The sequence below is a fragment of the Arvicola amphibius genome, chromosome 3 (assembly GCF_903992535.2).
Source record: "Arvicola amphibius chromosome 3, mArvAmp1.2, whole genome shotgun sequence".
In the NCBI taxonomy this organism is placed as follows: Eukaryota; Metazoa; Chordata; class Mammalia; order Rodentia; family Cricetidae; genus Arvicola; species Arvicola amphibius.
In genome coordinates, this window is record NC_052049.1 from 56,103,945 (window position 1) to 56,121,269 (window position 17,325).

General features: G+C 40.5%; 1 protein-coding gene across 4 annotated transcripts in view; it reads right to left on the reverse strand.

The window, feature by feature from the left end:
* Ssbp2 (single stranded DNA binding protein 2) overlaps positions 1-17,325 on the reverse strand; it is a 251,742-nt gene that overhangs the window by 171,565 nt on the left and 62,852 nt on the right. The gene's annotated exons all lie outside the window — the stretch shown is intronic.

The window sequence follows — 17,325 nt, forward strand, 5'->3', positions numbered from 1 at the left end:
ATTTAAAAGGCATTCAAATTCACTGATAATTTCAGTATATGCAAACTTCAAAGTTAATATATTAGTCATTTGGAGACTTACAGCTTAAAGGTTAAACAAAATTATATATAAATTTATTACTCGAATACATAATGTAGAGTGTGTCATATACATTTACAGTGCTTTCCTTATCTTGTGGGTTCAGAATTTTTAAACTGTACCATGCAGTTCAATTTCAATTGAGCTGTTAAGATGTTATTCACAAACTCAATGAATCTAATGCAGTATTTTAATGATATCTTGGACAGATGCCCAGATAGCTCACAACAGTTCAGCTTCCACTGCAATATATTTACCAATATTGAACCAGGTTTACCGTAAATAATGCAATGTAACAATAACCACAATTCGGTATGGCTACACCACTTTTCTTGCCAAGTGAATTTTGATTATTAAAGATTGATGGCATTTGCAAAAGTGATAATATTCTTCCTTTCCATGAAAATACACCAAGCATCTGTCACAAAAAATAAGAAATCCTACGCAAATTAAGTTGTCCTGTCCACTTAATTACTTCTCCATTTAAAATCAACAGATATTTTACTGAGGACCACTAAGTGCCACCGAGTAGACATTCAACAGTGACTGGCAGATAACTGTACAGCAGTGGCAGTGAGTGTGGAGTGAAGTGAGAAGTATGGATCTCCTCCAGTGGGGTGGCACTCTTAGGTCGCTGCTTCGCTCCCTTCCCACCCAGCGTGCTTGATGGCCATGGGAGCTTCTTTCCAAGGCTGGAGCTCACAGAGGGCGTGTGGCTTACCCTGCACACACCACAGGAACTACAGGCACTGCAATGTGCCTGTGGCTTCAACATTCCTGCTAGTGACTCTGAACACCCACTGAACACACATACCCTGCGTGTGCCGCCTCTCTCCATGAGCCACACAATCATATGGTTCACTGACTATGATGGCAAATCTTACTTTGAAAAGGGAAAAACAGAATATCTCTCTAGATAGACGTGACTTGCAAAGCCAGAGTCTAACACCTACCAGTACCAAGCAGGAAATGGGACCTGTGTCAAAGGCTGAAGGCTAGTCTACCAAGTTTGAAGAATTTGAGAGACAGAGGGAAGCAGAGGAACCATGGTGGGATTGTGGGGAAAGAGGCACTGGTAACAGACAGGTCCAACTGTATCTCCAAATCAGTTGATGTTTCTCACAAAGTTCCATCCTTTATACTGACCATGTTCAAAGTTAAATTCACCCTACCCATCTGCTTTTATGGTTCATTGTTCAAAAATAATTATTTAAAAAAAGTTTGACTTTCAGTTCCCTGAATCTGTCAAATAGAAGAATATGTTCCTTCCATTATTGACAGATTAATTACTATGAAAATTTTGGCATGAGAAGTCATTCTACTTCTCAAGAGCTCCCCACAACAACAGCCCTGACAACACTAAAATAAGAATGACTGGAAGTTCTAGTTTTAGGGTTATCATTGCTGTGATGAAACACCATGATCAAAGCAACTGGGGGAGGAAAGGGTTTGTTCAGGTCACACCGTTCATCACTGAAAAGAGTCAGGACAGGAACTCAAACAGGGCAGAAACCTGGAAGCAGGAGCTGATGCAGAGACCATGGAGGAGTGCTGCTTACTGGCTTGTTCCTCATGGCTTGCTCAACCTGTTTTCTTACAGAATCCAGGACCACCAGCCCAGGGATGTTACTACCCACAATGACATGGGCCCTCCTCAATTAATGACTTTAAGAAATTGCCTTATAGCTGGATCTTATGGAGACTTTTTTTTTCAATTGAAGTTTCCTCTTTTCAGATGACCTTAGCCTGTGTCAAGCTAACATAAAACTAGCCAGGACAATTCTGGAAGGAAGATTATACCAAAAAAAAAAAAAAAAAAAGATACTGCTGTCTGAATATAATAAATATTCCAAGAACTAAAGAGAGGCATTTTTCCATCTGTGCAGGTAATTCACAACACATGCAGGTAAAATTATCAAACATGAGAGCAACAAGAAACACTTAATTGGGATCCAGTTATTATCAAACAGGATGATTTTAAGAATACTGAATTTACTAATATTTGAAAGGCATAAACTTTTGAACTAATAGTTTCTTTCTTTGTATGGTCTTTCAGAAATTTAAGTACTTTTCATAATATACAAAATGGGTATTTAATCTTGTAGCTTATCATTTAAATATATCTATAAATCACAGTTTTGTGGTAAAAGGCCACTGTAGCAGGCAGACCCAGTTTCTTTAATTCCTGACACTACTTTGATGAATAAAAAGCCTACCAAAGAGTGTCATGAATCAAATACCTTTATCTTTCACTTCATTTTAAGCCAGTGACAACAAATGATCTTGTTTCCATTTTGCTGCATTCTTTTATTCAGCAAGAAAAATTATTCAAATAAAGTCTGAAATTTCCAGAATTGTTCTGTGTAATTTGTACACTATTTTAGTTATGCATTACACAGTTATAACTAGGTAGAGGCCATACAGAACTACAGCTTCAGAAAAAAGCTGCCCCTAATCTTAGACAGTTGAACTACCAAGATCATGCTGTGTTTATTCTCATTCAATAGTTTAAGAATATGTACCCAGCAAATACTTATGAATGAATGACTCTCTTAGATCAGGGGTCGATATGGCACTTAAGGAATCATTGGGTTTCATCCTCTCAAGGCATTCACGGGATTTTCTCTTAGGTACTAATTCTAGAATAGCATCTCCTCAGAACACTTAAGATTTGGTCTCTTTCCTATGCGCACTAATCACAGAACATTAAGAAAGCAAGTTGGCACTAACCAAGAAAACTTCCATTCTACTGGCTAGTTTTGTTAGTACTAGAGAAGGTGTTATTCAAGGCAGTAGAAGAAAAGTCATCACTAGTCTAACCCAGCTGGCAACTCTTTGAACTAAACTAATGACCCACATGGCAAGACATGCACATGGATGCAATGGTACCACAAATGGTATAGAGGCCATCAACTACTTTGTAAGTGGACTTAGGGTCCACTTTATCCGAGGAATCCCATGCTTCATACTGTAACTTTGTCCAAGACCTCCTAGTTTGGGAGGTGTACAGGTCCCAGGGATGAATGTACTAATATTTCTCTGCTAAATCGGCACAGCATTAAATTGCCCTGTGAATTTGTATCTCTCAACCCACACTCCATCAGAAATATTTGTGTAACAGACACTGGTTAATGTGGAAACTCACAACTTAAATTACAAAACACACATGTCAGTGACACCTCAGCCCCAAATGGGACATCTGCATCACATCCCCCACAAGGGTCAGGGACCACTGTAGAAGAGGGGACAGAAAAAGCAGAAGAACCAGGAACTAGGGAAAACCAGAATGAAACAATGTCTTCTAGGCATGACAAGTGCCTCACTCCATCGGGCGGTGGTGGTGCACGCCTTTAATCCCAGCATTCAGGAACTCTGAGTTCGAGGCCAGCCTGGTCTACAAGAGCTAGTTCCAGGACAGGCTCTAATCCTGTCTCGCAAAACCAGAAAAAGAAAAAAAAAGAAGAAAAGAAGAAATGCTTCACCCATGAACTCACAGCATGGTGGCTCCTATATAAGACCAGCCAGCCAGCCTTCTCACAAGCCCCCATCCCTGAGGGTCCATGGATAGTTGATGGCTTCTGCGGAAAGAATAATTTTCTTTTAGGGTGTGGCCCTTGGTAGATCAATCACATTCCATCAGATGGCTCTAAATTCATGAGTATATGGGTAGTTCAAAGTGAAGCTGATGGGTTGATTACAGAGAGAGAAAGAGAAAGAGAGAGAGAAAACACAAAGTTATGAGAGAGGTAGAGGTAGATATTTGGGAGGTATTGGGAGGAGGAAATGGGGCAAATATCACTAAAATACATAGAATAAAATTCTCTGCATTAATAAAAATATTTTTAATATTTGCTTTCAGTAAGATAAAGTACAGTTCCACACGGTTAACATTATGGAGGTAACACCTTCACATTAGTTCCAAATCACTACATAAAAAGATAACTAAAAATTTAATTGGTTTATTACTGTGCCGTATATTTCATGTGGGTTTTTTACTGTTATTTTAATTTTATAAAAGTCTTCAAAAGGAACTAACAACTTCACACTTTCTTATTCCCTTTTAACAGGAAATAAAGCAAGATTAGGGAATCTCAAAGGACGGTAGACTGTTTTGTGAAGGACATTCTATGAAAGCCATAGTAGGGCTGGAGAGACGACTCTGGTTAATAGTACAAGCTGATCTTCCAGAGGACCCTAATACCCACATGGCAGCTCACAACTATCTGTAACTCCAGAGGATCCAACACTCTCATACCATACAGACATACATGCAGGCAAAACACCAACACACATAAAATAAAAATAAATAAATCATTTTTATTTTAAATTCGTAAGTACTCAATATTCTATTTTGTGTGTGTGTGTGTGTTTGTTTGTTTGTTTGTTTGTATTGGGGGGGTGTTCAAGACAGGGTTTCTCTGTAGCTTGGAGCCTGTCCTGGAACTAGCTCTTGTAGACCAGGTTGGCCTTGAACTTACAGAGATCCGCCTGCCTCTGCCTTCCACGTGCTGGAATTAAAGGCATGCGCCACCACCATCCGGCATCTATAGTCTATATTTAAAAACAACAACAAAAAAAACCTCACTTCCCATGCTAAGACCTTAAATCCTAGTATCAATGACCAGAAAAGCATTAAAGAATAGATTCTCCTATGAAAACAGTAAACCTACTGGTTGAAGCCTCACATTTTCTCTTCAAAGGAGATCCTACACATCCACTTCACATAAGACTTGGATACACTAGGGAAGAAGGCCTTCCTTAAGCACTCCCTGTCCCCTTAAATGACTAATTAGGATTGATTCTTTGAGAGTTCACCAAATTATTCCTGAGACATCATACCCTGACTCTTATTGTTTTAATTCTGCTTTGTGTCTTCAGTCCTTGTTCATTCCTGAATGACTTCCAGATTCCAGACACTAAATCTTCAAAGAACGCTGCAAAAGGGTACCAACTTTTGACCATCATGACCACCTCTTTCTACCAAGAACTGCTGAATCACCTCAAGTAATGTCACACATCCCATCGTCCTTATAACCACAAAGAGGGACCCACCCAACCCTTTCATTATTACCTATTCTGCTTCAGAGCAACCAAGAGTAGGCATCCATACCCAAAGATCTGGGTTACAGATCCTGGAGGGAGGAAATTTAGGATAGTAATACATAATTTACATTTTTTTATTTTAATTGTTACGTGTCTTTCAAATACAAGTGTGCCATGCACCGCGCCCCTGTGTCTGAGTTGGATGCACTTTTACCCAATTACCGAGCTTCAGGTAAGGGGGCGGAGATTAAAATACGCAGACATACAGACAGAGAGACAGCGACACGGGTCATCCTTGAATTCCTCAAGAATGCCCCCTTTATTGTGTTCAGGGGCAGATTATATAGAGATAGCCACGCCCCCAGCCAAACCCACCAGAAACCACTCTCCTGCCATCAGGAACTCCTGAAGGTCTTGTGCTCAGAGCAGCTGTAGGCACTCAGATCAGGGGATTACAAGAAATTCAGGATCTGGGGTCTCACTGCTCCCAACACAAGTGAGATAGAGACAAGACAATTCTCTTCCTAACCCAGTATTGATCAGTGACACAGATGAGTGTTCAAATGTAACTCCTGGGTGATAAAACGCCAGCAGTTTGTCAGATTACAGTCAGCTATGGAGTCTCAAGAAGCATTTGGCAGCCACTAAAAGGCTACTCTAGGGTCTGTAAGCAGTTATTAGCAGTGGAACTAGATCAGCCTGATCAAATGTTTACTAGCACTTGCAACCTGGTGTTAAGGAGGTGTGAAAAGTTAGAAATCTGTTTCTAACATTGTCTTTTCCAACTTCCTCATTATTAACAGTTGGGCTAAAAAACAGACTTGGAGTGTCAAAAACTGTGAAACCACACAATAATGCTAACACCAAGCTTTTTTTTAAGTCATACTAAAAATTTCTATTTCTCCATATCCTCAAGATCAGTTGGCACAAAAAAGGACACAAATGAAAGAGTTGTCTTTTACTGGATAGATGAGTAGTTAGGCATGCACAGGCGTGCACACACACGCACATAAAGCATTACTTTGTCGTTGTTTCATGTTTGGAGAAGAGGCAAACAATAAATGATTGGATATACCCAGAAACAGAAAACACTTGCCTCCTGCAACCAGGCAAGTTAAAAACTAAATGTTTAATACCAGCTTTGGAAAACTGCAAAGAGCAAAAATACAACAATAAGAATTTTTACAGAAACTAATCAACAGTTGTGAAAATATAATTAACTCCGAATTTAAATAAAACTCCATCCAGAGTCACCAAGATGGCTTACACACTGAGGGACTTGCTGCCCAACATTGATGATCTGAGTTCAACCCCCGGGATCCACCTGAATGACCAAGAGAACCAACTCCTGCAAGTTGTCCTCCTCTGACCGCCACATGTGTATTGTGCAGTGTGCACACATGTATACACACAGGATTAAATAAATAAACATTTAAAAATTCCATCTATTTGTCAAGCTAAGTTCTATGTGCTAGGAACACTAGAGGCTACACACTTAAAAACAGCATTTGCTCTCATTCAGCCTGAAGATAATTCTCAGGCTCTTACTTGCTCTGGAATTTCGAAATCCACAAATGAAGTCAGGACCCACCCGCTGTGTGTGCTGTCCATATAGAGCAGTCAGGACCCCCCCCTCCCGCTGTGTGTGCTGTCCACAGAGAGCAGGTTGTTATGCTCGTCCAGGGCACCAGAGGTAGCATCACTGGTCATGAAACCTTAGAAGCTTTCCTGTAGTTGACTTTGTTTCAGAATTTTAGCACCCAAACTAGTATGTCACTGAACTTCCACTTCAGGGGAGTGAATGGAGCTGGATCTGCCTGCCCCTCCTGTTCCCCAGCTTTTTAAGCTATGGGTTGTAACCCCAAATGGAGTCACCTAACTGAATATGGCAGTAGAGAAATTTGGGGCAACAGATTTTGAACATACAATCACCAAAACGTCATTCCAAATCAAGCAAGCAGTTCACCGACGCGGCTTCTGGCTGTGCTGGCCTTGCTGTATGTGCACCCTCACTACAGGCGTGGGTCTGAGCACGTCAGCACTCCGCACTGCGCATCCCACCATACCACGCAGGATGCCAAGCAACACTGCCTCGAACAACTCAACCCAGACTCCAGACTTATCTGTTGTGAATGTGTTTCTAACGTGCACACAGTTTTCAACTTTTTTTAAAAGAAATATATGGCTTGAATTATTAAAAAAAAGACTTTTCATCTTTTCTAGCGTCATCCCTCATCATGTATGAAGCTAGGTTATCTTTGGATTTAGGTATATTAGAATGTTTGGTTTTAAGAACTGGTATATTAGTTACTTCCTTTTCATTAAAAAAGTTAAATAAATTTTGATTTAGTACTGTAAAATAATTTCCAACAATTTCTGAAATGCCCTAAATATACTTCTGCCACTTCTGTACCAGTGATGTTCTCAGTATTGATAATTAATTTTCAAAGAATCAGTCAACACTGAAAAAATGGTGTGTACATACATGTGCAGCTGTGGCTGTGCACATTTGTAGTACAAACGTTAACACTGGCTTCACCTACTGAGTGAACAGCAAGCTCCTGGGACCCTCATACGTCTGTCCTCACAAGAGGACGAAAACTTTTTTTTTTTTGAATTTCATATATGAGCTGTATTTATGTCATTTTCCCCTCCCTTCAATCCCTTCTGGGTCACTCCCAACTCCTCACAGTTTCTTAACTTGTAATTGCAATTGATACATGTATTTTGTATGCCTTAGTCACCGTTCTGCTGCTGTGAAGACACCATGACTAAGACAACTCATATAAAAGTAAGTTTTTAATTGGGAGCTTGCTTACAGTTTCAGAGATTTAGTCCATTGTGGCAGGGAGCATGGCAGCACATGGTGCTGGAGCAGATGAGAGCTACGACCTGATGATCCACAGGCAGAAAGAGAGAAAAACTGGGCATGGCAAGGTCTTCTGACACCTTAAAACCCACCCCCAGTGACACACTTCCTCCAACAAGGCCACACCTCCTAATTCTAATCATTTCAGAGAATTCCACTCCAGGGTGTCTTAGCATTCAAATCTATGGGGAACACTCTCTTTCAACCCATCACTATGTGTGTGTGTGTGTGTGTGTGTGTGTGTGTGTGTGTGTGTGTGTGTGTGTGTATTTGCATACTAAGTTTATAAACTAACCTGTTGAGATGTATGCATGTGTGCATGTATATTAAGTCCGTAAGCACAACCAGAGATCATTTAGTGTTGCTCCAATATTTTCTGTAACTGATCTTTTGGGATTAGCTCACCTATCAGAAGCTCATTCCTGTAGAACATTGATTCTCCCTCTCTCAGCAACCATTAATTGCCTATAGTTCTTCTTCTTGACCAGTGGTTCTCAACCTTCCTAACGCTGTGACCCTTTAACAGGGTTCCTCATGTTTTGGTGACTCCAACCACAAAAGTATTTTATTGCTACTTCAGAACTTCAATTTTGCTACTGTTATGAATCAAAGTGTAAATATCTGATATTCAGCATATCTGACATGCAAGCCCAGTGGAAAGGTCATTCCATCCCCAAAGGAATCACAACTAAAGATTGGGAACCACTGTTCTAGAGGTTAAGACTCATGAGAATCCCCATCCGTATTGGCATGTGTGCTAGTTAACTCTTTTTTTTTTTTTTTTTTTTTTTTTTTTTTTTTGGCTTTTCAACACAGGATTTCGCTGTAGTTTTAGATCCTGTCCTAGAACTAGCTCTTGTAGACCAGGCTGGCCTTGAACTCATTGAGACCCGCCTGCCTCTGCCCCCCTCCCCCCACTGCTGGGATTAAAAGCGTGTGCTCAATTTGGCACAGGCCAGTCATTTGGGAAGAAACAACTTCAATTATGAAAAGGCCCCCACTAGGCTGCCTTGTTGGCACACCTGTCATGCATTTTCTTGATTGATGTGATGATGCAGGCAGACCCAGATCACTGAGGACGGTCTTGGGTGTTATGAGAAAACAGGCAGAGGAGCAAGCCAGCTAGCAGTACTCCTCCATGGCCTCTGCTCCTGCTCAGGTTCCTGCCCTGACTGCCCTGACAGAGAGCTGTAAGCTGAAACCAACCCAGCTGCTTCTGGCCATGATGTTTTATCACAACAGAAACCCAGAGAGGGCATGCCAATTACAGTTGTCATTTTGAAGGAATCTTATTTAAACACCCATATTGTTGAGATTTTTGGATGCAGCTATAGTGGTATATTATTTGTGTTTTAACAAATAAAGCTTGCCTGAAGGTCAGAGGGCACAGAAGCCATACTAGCCATCCATACAGGCAACCGTTCTTCTCTCCCACGAACAATGTGATACCAGCTTCAAAAGCAACAGCACTCAAATGACTTGGCCGAACTATTGAAATTTATTGAATTGTTACTGCTACAGAGAAAACCATATGAATCACTAATAAAAATATAGTGATAAATCTGCACCATACTTTAATATTAAGTACTGCTTTCCTGTGACATTCTGAAGTTTGCAGTTTTCTCGAGGTATATATTTAAAGCCAATGAGATCTACATAGTTTTCTCACCAAAAGGGACACTGCTGATTGGTAGTGAGCTATCTTCTCCAGACTGAGAAAGCAAACACTACTTGCTGCTAGAACACAGTGGTTGTGGAGATTTACTAAGGTTAATTGCTGCTCACAGGGATGCCCTGGCACCCAGTAACAACACTGCACCACGGCAGCACAGACGGACATTAGACAGGACTTAACCAAAAAGCTGGAGGCACCATTTCCCCGAGTCCTCATTGGTCAGTTTTACAACATAATAAATTTTTCTTCATACACATATTTGCTAGCAGTCAAAGAATATTAACTAACCAAATATTCCTAAATAGCAGAAAAATGATTTAATCCAGCCTCCTTTTCTTAACACAAATTTGTATACATAATGATAAGGGTCCGTTTTCACTTCTGAAGTGAAATTGGATTTCTGTTCTAGTATATAAAAATTGATATCATATTTCATAATCCAGTTTGATTGCTTTTAATGTTTAAGCATTATTTAAAGGTTTTTTCTTCAATTTCACTGTATAACAAAATTTTATCACATTAAATTACACTATTTTAAAGAAAATTATTTGACTATACTTTAATGTCTTTAATGAAGTTCTTATTAAATTTTATATTGTATTTATTCAAGGCATGGTTATCACCACTTATACAAAAAAATTGAAAGATAGAAAAATAGGAATTATCTTTCGAAATTACTTCAAAAGTTAAAAAGCATCTAAATCTTGATACTGTGGGGCTGAGGATATAGCTCAGTGTCAAAATGTTTGCCTCACATGCACAAACCTTGGGCTCAACTCCCAACACGATGAAGTAAAAAAAAATTAAACATCTTTGTATATTAGAATAGAATAACTCTACCTCTAGATTTTGTTAAAGAGTTTAAGATAGTTTAACTAGCAGCAAAAGGAGAAAAAAATAGTATGTATGTAAAAATCTATGGGAAGCATTAAACTGTAACGTTAATATGTATGCCCATCACAAATGGACGGACACAGAATAAAGCACTATGAGCTGTAATGTACTGACAAAACCAAATGCTGGCAAAGGCTGGAGAATGACGGAAACTTCCCTCACTGTTAGCGGAAATAGAAAACTGTACAGCAACTTTGGAAGACAGTTTGGCTGCTTTACACAACGATATAATAAATCGTTAAATAACAGATTATAAATATATTATAATCTAAAAAAACTAAAGGAAATAATTAAAAGAACTAAAGAAATTCTTAACAAACAGTCCCACCACTTGTGCCCCTTGGTATGTGCCAAATAAACTGAAATGTTAGTCAGGACCAAAACCTGCGCAGGGCAGCTTTACTGATGACTGCCTAAGCTTGGAGCAAGCAACATGGCAGCAGTGGGTGGTGGAAACAATGAACCAACAACTGCAGCACAGTGGACACTAGAATACACGCAATGGTGAGAGTGAAGGGTGCTCACCCTCCGGAGGGTGTGGCTCTGGCAGTCCTTGCCCTCTTACCCTTCTACCCCATTCCTTCTGCCTTGTTAAAACCACTGGATTAAACTCCTAAAACCAGCCAGCAAGGTTACTCTCCTATTAAGTTATACCAGTTCCTCCTTCTGAAGCTGACTACCAAAGTGCCCAATTAAAGTTAAACACAGGGCTGCCCGCTGTAACTCTATCAACCACTATTTTCCTATGGCCACATCTGTCTCCTCTCTATCCAGAGACAGTCCTTTGCTTCCCCCAGGACAAAAACCCCTGCCCTTTGTCCCTTTCCCATTCTCCCTGTCCCCCATCTCCTTACCAAGGCATCCTGGCCCATCCTAACACAGATCTCCCCTTTTTCCATCTTAACAATTGCACCTGCAAAGGGTCATCTGCTGCTGTTTTTCTGTCTGAGTTAGAAAGCAGCCACTTTTCTTCTCCACTTAATAAAGGATCTCTCTGTGAAAACAGGTGTTTGGGTGTAGTTTGTGCCTCATCTAGGGCCTGGGAGGCAGCCTCCCCACCCCCTTCAGAAAGAAATCATGAGAAGGCATGGAAGACATCTAAACACACAGTGCTGAAAGCAAGCCCCAACGCCCATCTGCCTACAATGCATCTGCCAAGTCTCCAGTCCTACCTACGTCAACATCACCGCCATTTGAGTATTATGTTAGCTATGTGCTATTAAGCATGGCTAACGCTTAAAATCCACTTTCTCTTTCCTCTAAAAATTTCTGAAAGAGTTTTACCCATGGTAAATCCCGGGAATGTCACTGTCCTCCACTCCCTAGTACACAGAGGGAAGTGCTTGGCTAGACGGGTCACAGAACCTCAATGAGACTCTGCTACTATTAACCTGCTAAATGGACACAGCATTGAGCTCACTCCTGATGATTTCTTACTGCTTCATCAGAGAAGCTTCCATTGTAAGTAGCTGATGACTAAGACTCCCACAACCAGTCAACGTGCAGAGAAGAGAGTACAGAATGTTCAGCCCTAAATGAGCCATCTACATCATACCCCCACCTGCCAGGTTCAGGGATCATGGAGGGAGATGGGGCCGGAAAAAGTACAAAGGTACACACACACACACACACACACACACAATTAAAAAACAAAAACAAATCATTACCAAAAAGGCTTGTACAAAATGACAGGTATGAGTTAACAGCAGACTGTAAAAAGACAGGTTAACGGAATTCGAATCTTATCTTAACACCAAATTTCCTGAGAAACCTCCACACTGCTTTCCAAAGCGGTTGCACAAGTTTGCATTCCCACCAGCAATGGATGAGTGTACCCCTTACTCCACATCCTCTCCAGCAAAGGCTATCATTGGTGTTTTTGATTTTAGCCATTCTGACAGGTGTAAGATGGTATCTCAACGTTGTTTTGATTTGCATTTCCCTGATCGCTAAGGAGGTTGAGCATGACCTTAAGTGTCTTTTGGCCATTCGAACTTCTTCTGTTGAGAATTCTCTGTTCAGTTCAGTGCCCCATTTTTTAATTGGGTTCATTAGCATTTTAAAGTCTAGTCTCTTGAGTTCCTTATATATTTTGGAGATCAGACCTTTGTCTGTTGCGGGGTTGGTGAAGATCTTTTCCCAGTCAGTAGGCTGCCTTTGTGTCTTAGTGACAGTGTCCTTTGCTTTACAGAAGCTGCTCAGCTTCAGGAGGTCCCATTTATTCAATGATGCCCTTAATGTCTGTGCTGCTGGGGCTGTACGTAGGAAGCGGTCTCCTGTGCCCAAATGTTGTAGAGTACTTCCCACTTTCTCCTCTAACAGGTTCAGTGTGTTCAGATTGATATTGAGGTCTTTAATCCATTTGGACTTGAGTTTTGTGCATGGTGATAGACACGGATCTACTTTCATTCTTCTACAGGTTGACATCCAGTTATGCCAGCACCATTTGTTGAAGATGCTTTCTTTCTTCCATTGTGTGCTTTTAGCTCCTTTATCAAAAATCAACAATCGGTAGAACTAGAAAGGAAAAACACCTTTAAAGAGGGCAAGAGAAGACAAGCCATGAGCAATGGCTGAGAGGGTCGGAGACGCACACCTAGGAAAAGACTCCAGCACTTCATCTGTCGGGTACTGGAAGGCTTCCTTTTACTTGACACGACTTCAGCGTGTCATGTTGCATGGATGGGACAAAATTTAATTCAATGTGTTGAAGCCCATTTTTGTAACAATTTAAAGTTATTTAAAAATGTTGTATGAGCAACGGCAGGATAGGTCAGTAGTAGGTAAAGGCATGCACTACATAAGCCTGCTGACCTAAATTCAATCCCAAGAAGCCACATAAAGGCTGAAGGAGAGAACCAACTCCAGTTATCGTCTGACAGCCATGTACAAAGGCACATGCATAGGCACACTCACACATACCATAAACAAAAGCACATAATAACAGTAATAAATTGAAAATTGAAAGCAACTCAACATGAATCTTAAAAAAAGAAGAGAAAAACATTATGGTCTGGGATACGTATCTCTTGGGGTTTAGGAACTGGGCTTCTATGACCACGGAAGGAGGAAAGAAGGGAGTGTTGAAGCTGGATGCATTATAGAGGCTTTATCCACTGAAGACAAGTTTAGACAACTTCTCCCAAGTTCAAAAACAGGCAATCTACTTCTTACTAAAATGTGGCCAGAGGGAATAAATACCTTTCTTCAAAACTAGAAAGCAACTGAGACTAGTAAACAGGAGTCTGAAACTTAGTTCCCTGTATTTAAGGAAACACTGCAAAATGTCACCATTCCATATGTGTCATGAAAGAAATTATACTGCCCACTAATGTTACTTTGTAACCAAGTAAAGGACACAGTGGCAGACTCACCTATAGATGTTGAACCTACGGCAACCTCTAGCATAGATGTCACCAATCTTCCTACCATGCACCCCTCAAACAAGATAAACTGCGTCTCCAGAGTATGACTGGGCAGTTCCCTCCTGTACACTGAGGACCAGTGTTCCAAGGTTTCCACATTAAAATGAGGTGATATAAAAGGATATCATGGAAACACCTGTCCTAACCCTCAAGGCTAGTCTCTTGCAGCTAGTTTAGCCAGGAATACAAGACAAGCAGAGTAGCAACCACTAAGTGGTAAGCTACATCACCACGAAGTACCTGTCTAAAACAGAGTGCACGGTCTAAGCACTTGTGCCCTTTCAAACTCCCCTGGCTGTCAGCTTTGCAGCGCAGATAAATTCTATGTCCTCTATTACGTGAATCCTTTTAACCTAATCAACATTATAATTTTAAAGTGTACATTTATCCCAAAACAGTTGGAAGGGATAAATTATACTAATATTGACAATTACAAAGTCAGTGAAATAGAAAATGTGTTATAATAAGGTCAAGGTACTGATCAGATCACTGTGCCATTTCAGCATTTTCTTGGCATATCAAAATATAATTTAAGAATATAATTAAAATAATTTAGCAAAAGTCTTTCTTCCTTAATTGACTGTTCTAAACATCTGCAAAATTTAACAGCACAATTGCTTGCAGATAAAGCAGAGATATGTGCACGGCTTATTTCTTACTAAGCAGCTTTTTCTAAGATCCACACTAATACCTAAAACACACACACACACACACACACACACACACACATTTTAACACCTTCTGCAGCAGAGACTGTAGCATGCCTATAGCATTACTCTTCTCAGGAGTAAGAAACCAAATTTTCAGTGAAGATTGGACCTCTGTTACAGGAATTACATAATTTGTAACTATAAGAGTTTAGCGTTTAAACTTTTTTAGATTTTGAGGCTAAAGTAATAATTATCTTTGCAACATTTGCATTTTTTTTGACACTTGACAGTATTAGTGGGAAAAGGAAACACAAAGAAGAGGAAAAGGAGGGAATCTGCCCCATTAATCCTCACAACTCAATGGGTAAAATGTAAAGATGGAATATTTCAAAATTTATTCAGTGTCAGAAATTAATATGAAAGGCAAAAATTATAATCTACTGGTTACTCCAGTTTACTTTAGTCTCAGTATAATTATCCCATTTTTAAGTCTACTGTGTCTTCTGATAATTTTAAGTACTCTTCCCTTTCTGTAAGAGTGACAGGAAATATATTTATAAGACTAACGAGTCCTCAAAGCATAAAAAGTTGCCAGCAGAGTATCTTGTTTCCAATCCTCATGTAAAAAGCTCAAAGTCATTCTATCCGAGCAAAAAGTAAAAACCAAGCAAACGGAAAAAGTAAGCTATTCTTAGATGTAGAAAATAAATGAGGTCACTGCCCCAAAACCCAGAGAAGTACAGAGGCACATACAATGAACCACAACTTCCTAAAGAGTTTCCTGAGCAGAAACTTGAGAGAGGGAAAATGAGAAGGGAATGAGGGAGGGGTGGAGAGAGATGAAGGAAAGAACAGAGGGAAACATCTGAAACTTAAAGATAACTTGTGGTCAAAAGTAAAGTGCTAGAGAAACTTATACCTCAATGATGCAAACAAATATCACACTGAGCATTTCTACAAAAGCCTTGAGGAAGCACATAATCCCGAAGCTTACTTAAAATACATATCTGACATATGTGCATGCAGAGATAATTTTTAATGGAGTTACACACAGAGGGCGATAATGTTCCCTTCAAGAGTTGTATGTCTTATCAAATATCCAAGCTTTGGTTTCAGAAACCTCCCACTGAGTTCTTAGTACAAGAGACTCCCAAAATAAAATAGGCTATTGCCATTGCCCTTGCTTTCCTCCCAGAACTTGAAGGTGAGACCCTACTTTTGAAGACACCACACACTTCAGACACAGGTCTTGGAAGAACCGAGCTAGAACGACTTCCAGAGGACGAGTTCTCACGGTACGGAGGGGTGCTATGAAAGCTGCTAAGAAAACGACACTCCTACCCAGCTGTAAATCCTGCGAACCATCAGACTGGCAAGATACCCCAACAGTGCAGTAATAGCACTCCCATCTTGGGGGAGCAACCAACACCTGTCTAATTTGACATCCGTACCACTAAGCTGGAGAGAGTCCGTGTCTGCTACTGCACACCTGAGCCACTACCCATGGCTGGAGAGATCATAGAGGAGAATCTACCATTGTCACTTCCGACACCAATAAAACTTCCAGCTATATTACAAATACTTAAATGCACAAGTAAGTGTAGATTTCACCCCTCATCAAAGTAGCTTTTTTTTGTCCCCAGCAAATGGAGACTACTACAGAGATCCATAAGTAGTCAAATACAAAGAATATGAGACTACGGAGTACCCACACAAATGGTACACCTACAAAAAAACCCATACATCTAAGGCTCAGGGAACATGCAGAAGAGAGGACAGGAAGCTGGTAAGAGCCAAAAGACTTCAACACCTGCTGGGAGATAGTCCTTCCAGACATGCTATACCCATGAAATCTCAACAATATGGTTTCCTTCACAAGACCAGCACAAGTTAACATGTAAACAGAGGTAGGTGAAATTTCACAAGGTCCCACCCCTAGATGAAGCGCTACAGGCAACCAATGGCTGCCAAGACTGTGAGAATGTCTTCTCCATAGATGAGCCCACTGATGGGTCCTCTAATCCCAACTCGCTAGCCTTAAATACATGTACACAGGCGTAACACTAAATGGATTCAGTAGGGAGGGAGTCTCTCTCTCTCTCTCTCTCTCTCTCTCTCTCTGTGTGTGTGTGTGTGTGTGTGTGTGTGAGAGAGAGAGAGAGAGAGAGAGAGTACTACAGAAGAAGAGATTATGAATTTGAGGAGTAAAGAAAGAGGAAGGAGTAAAAGTGGTAAAAATCAGTACCCATGAATGATATTCTCAAAAAAAAAAAAAAAAAAAAAAAGCAAAGGCTATTTAGACCTTTTTAAATGTTCAGTTATATTAACAGGACAAAAAAGAGCTACACTGTTTGCAGATAGCAGAATTCGGAGCACGTTATCCAGGCTTAGAAGAGCCTTATACAGAGCAAGGCAGCCAGTACTGTAAGATATAAGAAACCTTGACAACCAAGCAACAAAGCTCGAGGTTAAGAACTGGCAGCGCTGCAGGCAGATGAGCCCACCATCGTAGAGAAGTTCCCATCACTCCGTCTGGAACTGGCAGTTCAGTGTCATAAACCAGTGAGCACACCACTGGGTTAACACTGTTCTCCAGCTAGAGATAACCGACAACTACAGGCTACTTCTGACAAACGCAGAGCACACTTCTCCAGCTCACCTGGGTATTCACGAGCACGTAACACTTTCTGC